The sequence below is a fragment of the Gekko japonicus genome, unplaced genomic scaffold (genome assembly GCF_001447785.1).
Source record: "Gekko japonicus isolate JY-2015 unplaced genomic scaffold, Gekko_japonicus_V1.1 scaffold435, whole genome shotgun sequence".
Taxonomy (NCBI): Eukaryota; Metazoa; Chordata; class Lepidosauria; order Squamata; family Gekkonidae; genus Gekko; species Gekko japonicus.
The window spans coordinates 1,190,192-1,198,343 of NW_015161417.1; positions in this window are offsets into that span (position 1 = coordinate 1,190,192).

The following is an 8,152-nucleotide window of genomic DNA, read 5'->3' on the forward strand; positions in this document are numbered from 1 at the left end:
GGGGTGGGGGTGGCCTGTGCTGCACATTCCACAGGAAGAATTACTGTAAGTTTGGGAGTGGGTTTGTTTAAAAACTTGCTATTTCTGTACTTTCGGGATGGTGGTATAACATGAAATATGTCCTGTAAAACGAACCTGTCATTTTGAGAAAATAATCCTTGTGTGTTCATGTTTAAAAAATAAAAATAAAGGAGGAAGTCATTTGTAGAATGACTATAAATATTAATTTATACAAAAAGATGGTGACTTAAGGATCAATTTAAAAAAAGCAAAATCTGTTCATGCTGTCAGACTTCTTGACTATCCAATGAGCTTGTGAAATGTCTCCACTGACCATATACACTACAATATCAATTTTCATTAATGCATGTTTGCTTTAAGGATTATAGAACTAGATGTAGCTGATGTGGGAATCAAAGCTTCAAGTGCAGGTCAAATGATGATTTGGAGTAACTAAACCGTTACACCTCTTTGTCTATCAAGCTTTTTAATAATCTGCAAACTCAAACATTCTGATATTCTTGTGCAGTAGTCCTTGCATAATCCTTTAAAAAGGTGGATCTGATATTGACTTTGAAGATTGAAAGAATGGCACGTGCGTTTGAATATGATTTCAATGATTGGGATTCAGAAGAGGGCCTCCTAAAATTGATTTTGGAATTCAGAATGTCAAGCATGGTACAGAAGGACACAGTATTAAAATACAGTGTACAAAATGGGGGGGGGGGAAGCTGAAATTTGCTGATGACGCAAAAGGCAGGTGAAGCAGAGATAACAGACATGAGGGAAACCATTGGTTTTAGTGTTCAAACTGATAGGCTGGCAAGTGCTTTATATAATTTATGAGTGTGAAAGCAAATCTGTATTAGGGTTCTATGTATGATATCAGGGCCTTCTGTTTGCAAAAGAAATTATCTTTGCATTCTTAAAAGCCCTAGAGATTAGACCAGACCATGGCTACAAATGTGAGTCTTTGTAATTTACAACTGGAGTGAAAAGTACTGGGTCCAGATGCGTAGTTAGTGAATCAGCTCATAATTTATTAAAGGCAAGAGAAAACTGAGGCTGAAAGCCGGCCCCGGTAGGTTGGCCTCCACCGTTCCCTAGTCAAGTGGTGGACTTCAGGGGCCGGGGTCATCTGCTCTGGTCCTGTCACAGTCTGTTCAGCTGCAGTTTCCGGGAGCTCAGTTGGAGCTAATGAGTTGTTGGGTTCCGGGCTGTGGACCAGTTCTGAGCGCTTGGCCATAGCTGTGCTTGCGTAGATACGTTGGGTTCTCTCGCCTTGCTCATCTTGGGAATCTGGCATTCATCCTCGCTGTCCTCTGGCAAGTCGGGAACAGCAGGGAGGCAGCGGAGATGTAGCTGGTTGATGTGTCACCATAAAAACTGGCCGTCTTCTCCAGGAACCTCGTGGGACAGGGCCCCTGTTACCTTGACCATCCTAGCCGGAATCCATGCCGGGCTCTGGGCATAGTTCCTGGCATACACAGGATCCACTATAAAGAACCCCTGTGGGGTTACTTGGTCCTCTGTAACTGTGTTCAGGTGCTCGATCTGGGTGTAGGTGATCTAGCCGGGTTGTGGGCTGCTGACCCATGAGCAGTTTGGCAGGGCTACATCCGGTGGTGGAATGGGGTTTTAGTCGCTGCCCGAAGAGGAAGATGGCCAGCTTGTAGTCCCCGTCTCCCTGGTCCATTCTGCGCAAGGACTCCTTCATTATTTGGACCATGCGCTCGGCCTGGCTGTTGGTCGTGGGGTGGAACGGGGCTGAGTGAATGTGCCTAATTCTGTAGTACTGCACAAACTCCTGGAACTCCGCAGAGGTGAAGGTGGTCCTGTTGTCTGTCACTAGGAAGTCTGGGATGTCGTGTGTACTGAAGATCTGCCACATGGCACGTATGGCGGATTGAGATCAGGTGGATTGCACTGGGACCACTTCCAACCACTTGGAGTAGGCATCCACCAAGATGAAGAAGATTTGTCCCTGGAATGGGCCCGCAAAGTCCAAATGGAGTCTAGCCCATGGCTTGCAGGGTGATTCCCAAGGCCATACTGGGGCCCTGGGTGGCTCAGGCCACCATTCCTGGCATGTCTGGCAGTGCTTCACCTTATCTTCAATTTCTTCATCCAGCCCCGGTCACCACACATAACTCCGGGCCAGGGCTTTCATGTGCACTATTCCCGGGTGTGTTTCATGCAGTGCTGTGAACACCCATTTGCACAGTGGAGCAGGCACCACCAACCGGCTACCCCAGAGCAGGCAGCCCTTGTGGGGTGACAGCTTGTCTCGCCATGCCGAGAAGGCAGCAAATTCTGGTCCCATCGTGCTGGTGGGCCATCCCCTCCCCACCCAGTCCAAGACCTGGGAAAGGACACGGTCCCGGGCGGTGTGATGGGACACATCCACCACCTGGACCGGGTGGTTGGGAAGGTCTTCCAGCAAGGCAGTGTGGTGCACCAGAGCTGGGTCTGGGTCACAGGATGGCAGTGGAAGACAGCTGAGGGCGTCGGCATGGCCCATCGCTTTGCCGGGGTGGTGAACTAGCGCATACTGGTACCCGGCCAGGAAGATGGACCAGTGCAGCACCCTGGGGGACAGCATCTGTGGGGTCTGGCAGTCCGTGGAAAGCAATCCCAAGAGAGGCCTGTGGTCAGTTACTACCATGAAGGCCTGGCCATACAGGTAATCATGGATTTTTTTTAAACTCCAGCCACGATTGCCAGGGCCTCTTTGACTATTTGCACATAGTTGCACTCAGCAGTGGACAGGGTGCGGGAATAGTAGGTGATGGGAACCTCCCTCCTGTCCGTGAACCAGTGCCCCAGGACCACTCCTACCCTAAATGGTGAGGCGTTGCATGCTAGAACCACAGGAAGAGATTAATCAAAGTGTGCGAGGACCTCATTTGATGTTAACAGTCCTTTCACCACCCAGAACACAGCGGTGTGACGTGGGCCCCAGGACCAGGGCACGCTTTTCTTCAGGAGGCAGTGTAAGGGCTCTGTGGCAGTGGCCTTGTGGAGCAGGAAGGAATGGTGGAAGTTCAAGAGGCCAAGGAAAGCCTGAAACTTGGTCTTAGAGGTGGGGGTAGGTGCTTGTATGATCGCCTGAATCTTGTCCTCCATGGGGTGGATGCCCTGCGCGTCGACTGCAAACTCCAGGAACTCTACCTATAGCACTCCCAGCAAGCATTTCTCGCACTTCACTTTGAGGCTGGCATCATTGAATTGTTGGAGGACAGTCCGCAGTTCTGCAGGGAAGGTCTCAGCGTCGGGGGCCGCAATTAAAACATCATAAAAAAATGGCTGGACCCTGGGGATTCCTTTGAGTAAACAGTCCATTAGGTTTTGAAAAATCCCTGGGGCAACACTAACCCCAAATTGCAGTCGCCTAACCCTGAAGGCCCCCCTGTGGGTTACAATGGTTTGTGCTTTGCCGGTGGCATCGTCTACTGGGAGCTGCTGATATGCCTGCGCCAAGTCCAGTTTACCGAATATTTTTGCACCTGCTAGGGAGGGGAGGACATGGCTGATGACGGGGACTGGATATGCGTGATCCTGGAAGGCTTTATTGATAGTACATTTATAGTCCACGAATATCCAGATGTCCCCATTGGGTTTCACCGGTGTCATGATAGGGGTTTCCCATAGGGCGTGTGGCACCGGTTCCAGGATGCCTTGGTCCACCAGGCTATTGAGTTCCGCATCTATTTTTGGGCATAGGGCAAATGGAGCACACCTGGCCTTCATGTGGATGGGCTCTACCGCGGGTTCGAGGTCAAGGGAAACCGGAGGGCCGAGTGTTCCATCGAACTCATTGCAAATAGCATTAAAGTCCTGAGACTGTACTTGGTTCACCCGGTCACCCCGAACCCCAGAGATCCGAACCATGATAGTCCAAGTAGGCTGGTGAACCTTCCTTCTACCACCAACAAATCAAACAGTCCATTAAAGTCCTTGTAGCTCACCTTGAACTTTCCCCACAGCTTTATGGCCACCGGGTTTTTTGGGAAGTCCCTTAGGGTCAGGCCCATTGGTTTTTTAAGAAGGCCCCCCCCCTGTGGACAGAATCTATTGAGGGTTTCGGCTGAGATGATGGAGAAGGAGGAACCTGTATCTAACTCCAACTCACAGGGTGACCCTTCTATTAACACTGTCACATGTATTTTATTTGGGGCATCCCAGGGCAAGTTCAGTACCTGATGTTGTTGGTTGGTTGTCATGATGTGTAGATCTGTTGACTCCTGATGAATTGTCTGCTGACACTTGGTTCCACAGGAATGGCAGGCCCGGGTGATGTGTCCTGTCTTGCCACAGGACCGGCAAGTTGCATCCCAGAAACGGCAGGAGCGGCATTCATGCGGGTCTCCGCAGCTGGCGCATGGCATTTGGACGCTTGCCCTGGTGGCTTGCAGCATGGACGAAGGCAGAGGCCATGGTCCTCTGCAGTCAGGGCGGCGTACCTGGAGGATGTCGTCCTCGTCCAATGCATCGGAGGTGGGTGCCTCTGCCGTGTAGTGTGTGGAGGAAGTTTGGCGGTCTTGTTGGACTTTTTTGAAGGCTGAGGCCGCTCGGAGTGCCTTGTCCAGTTTGATGTCTACTAGGCTGATGAGCTTCCTGTGGAGCTTTGACTCTCAGATGCCTCAAATGAATTGGTTCAAAAGGGCGTCCTCAGTGGCGGGAAACTCACAGTCAATTGCTAGTTTGCAGACATCAGCCATGAAGTCGGCGGCCGACTCACCAGGTTTCTGGGTGCGTGTGAAGAAGTCCATATGCATCACCATTTTGGATGGTTTAAAGGGGAAAACAAAGAGGTCATGATACTATCAATGGTCATGGAAGTTGCCTCCACCTGAAGTTTGCATGGATACACTTGACAGTAAAGTCTGGTGGGAAGAATTATCTTTATCGAGCTACTATTAAGACTGGATAAGATGGGTAGCCATGTTAGTCTGTCTGTAGCAGTAGAAAAGAGCAAGAGTCCAGTAGCACCTTAAAGACTAACAAAATATTTGGCAGGGTATGAGTTTTTGTGAGTCCCTGCTCACTTCTTCAGATACCTATTGGAAGAAATTAGCAGTGACTCATGAAAGTTCGTACCCTGCCACATATTTTGTTAGTCTTAAGGTGCTACTGGATTCTTGTTCTTTTCTATTAAGTAAGAAAGTCTGTCGTACATTGTATTGGCTGGCTATAGTTGTACTTGTAGGTAAGAGTAAGGATGACTCCAGCCCTAAAGGGGGGGAAGACATCATAAAGTGGAAAGAACTGAACAGAAAATGATGTTTTCAAAGACCAAAAATCACATGTGGGGGACATGATTTCATTGCAATGCCTTGACGACAATGTTACTTCTGCCATGTCACCCCTGAGAAGTGGGGATAAAATGGGAACAAAAAGCCAATTAGCAACTCCATCAAGATGTGCACATGCCTGAGTAACAGCAGTATTTGAAAACTGTCACCTTTATTCTTTCTGACTGACTGGTTCCTGTTTTCTGCTCCCCCCCTTCTGTTGTGGTTTTGTATCTTGGCCATGTGCATGGCCTAACCTACAGTTGGGCAAGCAGGCCCTAAACCACTGTGACTCTGCTGCTTCTCCTTAGTCTCGATTGTCTACATAAACCTCCTTGCAAGGAGATTGACTATCTGAGAAATGACAGTTCTTAAAAGAGGCAGTGAGAAAAATATTGGAAAATGATACACAAACTTATACAAGATATTTTAGAACTGAACCTTGACTTGAAACCAGAAATATATTTGTTAAATATTGTACCAGAGGGATATAATTTCAAAGATGCATATCTAATAATATATATAATAACGGCTGCCAGAATGCTGTTGGCAAAGTATTGGAAATTAGAAAAATTACCCTCTAAAATGGACCTAATCTTAAAGTTGTTAGAACTTGCTCAAATGGATGATTTGAGTTTAAAACTACAGGGGCAAAACAACACGGTACAAAGCAATAGATGGAAAAGGGTTTACAACTGGATAAATAAGCAGGAGGAATGAAAGACTCTAAAAATGTATGTAATCTGTGAAGATGTAATGTTCAATGAAAATTAAAATTAAAAAAATGAGGCAGTGAGCAGTTATAATAGTATTCAGAGTGTATTTTTTTCTGATTTCCACTTAGAGAAAATGTAACCTTTTATAAGGTAACTCTCTGCCCCAAACAGCAACATAAGCTACTTTTTTTGCTCAGAAACATTCTCTCTGCATAACCTTCTTTTTAACACTCCACTTGCCAGTGATATAGGAGAACTCTTGAAGTTTCAAAAATTTTTGCTAGAAGCACTCAAAGGACACATGCAATACATACGTATTTTAAGTACAATTGCCCCTAATCCAGCTAAAACATCAGAGTCTTGTGGCATCTGAAAGGCTAACAAATATTTTGTGACATTAACTTTTGTGGACCACAAACCGCCATCAGATTCACAAAGTGTTCTGCTCAGTTGGCAGCTCTCCCAAATTTTTCCTTGCCAAGTAACACTTCATGCATCTGAGAGAGTTGGCTCTTTTCCATGACAGTTTATGTCACAAATATATTTGTGGAGTCACACATTTTTTTGTTATTTTTGCTGCAACAAATGAACATGTCCACTTCTCTGGAATCTTGTCAAACTTAGTCATAATTGGGATCAAGTTCTCATAGAGGTAGTAAACCTGTGTTTAGCAAGACCTTATGTATATTCTCCATAGAAAAACATTTCTCCTCCTACAAACTAGATGATAAGGGGAAAAATTCTACTCTCTCTCTTTTTTTATAAGCCCCCGGAGGGGATTTTTTTTTTTAATACTACAAAAACTACCAAGAAAAAAATAGGGATAGGGAAACTACAATTAGGGAGAAAGGAAAGGCAACCCACACTAAACTAAAAACCCAAGGTTAGGAGATCATTCCCTGTTAAACTACCGTTAGTTAAAAAAAAAAAAGCTGATAATAAACAATATAATTTGTGAGAACCTGTCTTTCTAAGCTTATATGTTAGTTTGTTACTTGTTATGAGAAGATTTCCCAAGCATCTCCTCCAATTCGCTTCATAAAGGCAATTTCCAGAGTCGTTCCGCCTTTACATCTATACTAAAACTCTCTAAAATCTTAATCGCTTCTTAGACGTTCACTCCAAATTCTGCAGCTCAGTCTTCCTCCATCTAAAGGGATAAAACTGCCAGTCTTAAGCCTCTTCCTCTCTGGTCTCGCTCTCAGGGCCCAGTGGCATCTCAAAGGTTTCTTGATTGTAAAGGGAAACTCAAGCTCTTTTTTCTCAGCAGGCTTTAAGATGACACTTTCTAAGAACACTTGCAAGGAAGGAGTTAATTCCTTGTAAATCTTTCCTGTTTCTCTTCTGCTTTTTCTCCTTTTCTCATTGAGATCACTATTTAATTTAGTGTCCATCTCATTCGCTTTGAAAGCCCTCAGTTCCATTTTTTCTGCTATCGTTGCCAACTGGAGCTGCCGGGACACAAATTGTTGATTTATCTTGGCAAGCTGCTGGTTAATACCAACAAGTTGCTCCAGAATCAGCTTGGTGGCTTCCTCTACAAGTGCAATGACGTCTACTTCTCTTCTTCTCAGAGTTGTTTTCGCCATCTTTTTTGGAGTGCCTGCCATTTTAACGTTTTATTTTCAATAAAATCTCTTTCTTCCCGGCTCTGAAAATCGCATACGCTGTTTAAATGCTCATGGATATCTCCCACAACAGGCTTGCACGCTTGTAAATAAAGTCTTTCAGAAGTATCCGTTTATGACTGTCTCTCTCTCTCCACCTCTCCTCCTTCGTTTATGTAAATGCGTCAGATAGGCATCCCTCTCCAATCGCTTAAGGGGTTTTTTTGGGGGGGTTTCGCTTCAAGTATCCGTTTACAATAGTTCTCTCTCTCCCCCCTCCTCCATTTATGTAAATGCATCTGAGAGGCATCCCTCTCTCAGCACGGTTCCAATCGTTCAGAAAGTTTTTTCTTTGGGGGGGGGGGGGATTTTCTCTTCTGAAGACAAATAGCTCATTTTAACTCAGAATTCACTTCTTAACTCACAGTTCATTGTTGGTCTTTATCTTGACCACGCTCTTAATTGCTCCTCTGCTAGATCTCCTGCGCTTGACCGGATCGACACAGCTTGTGGCCTCGCTGAGAGGATGCAGTCA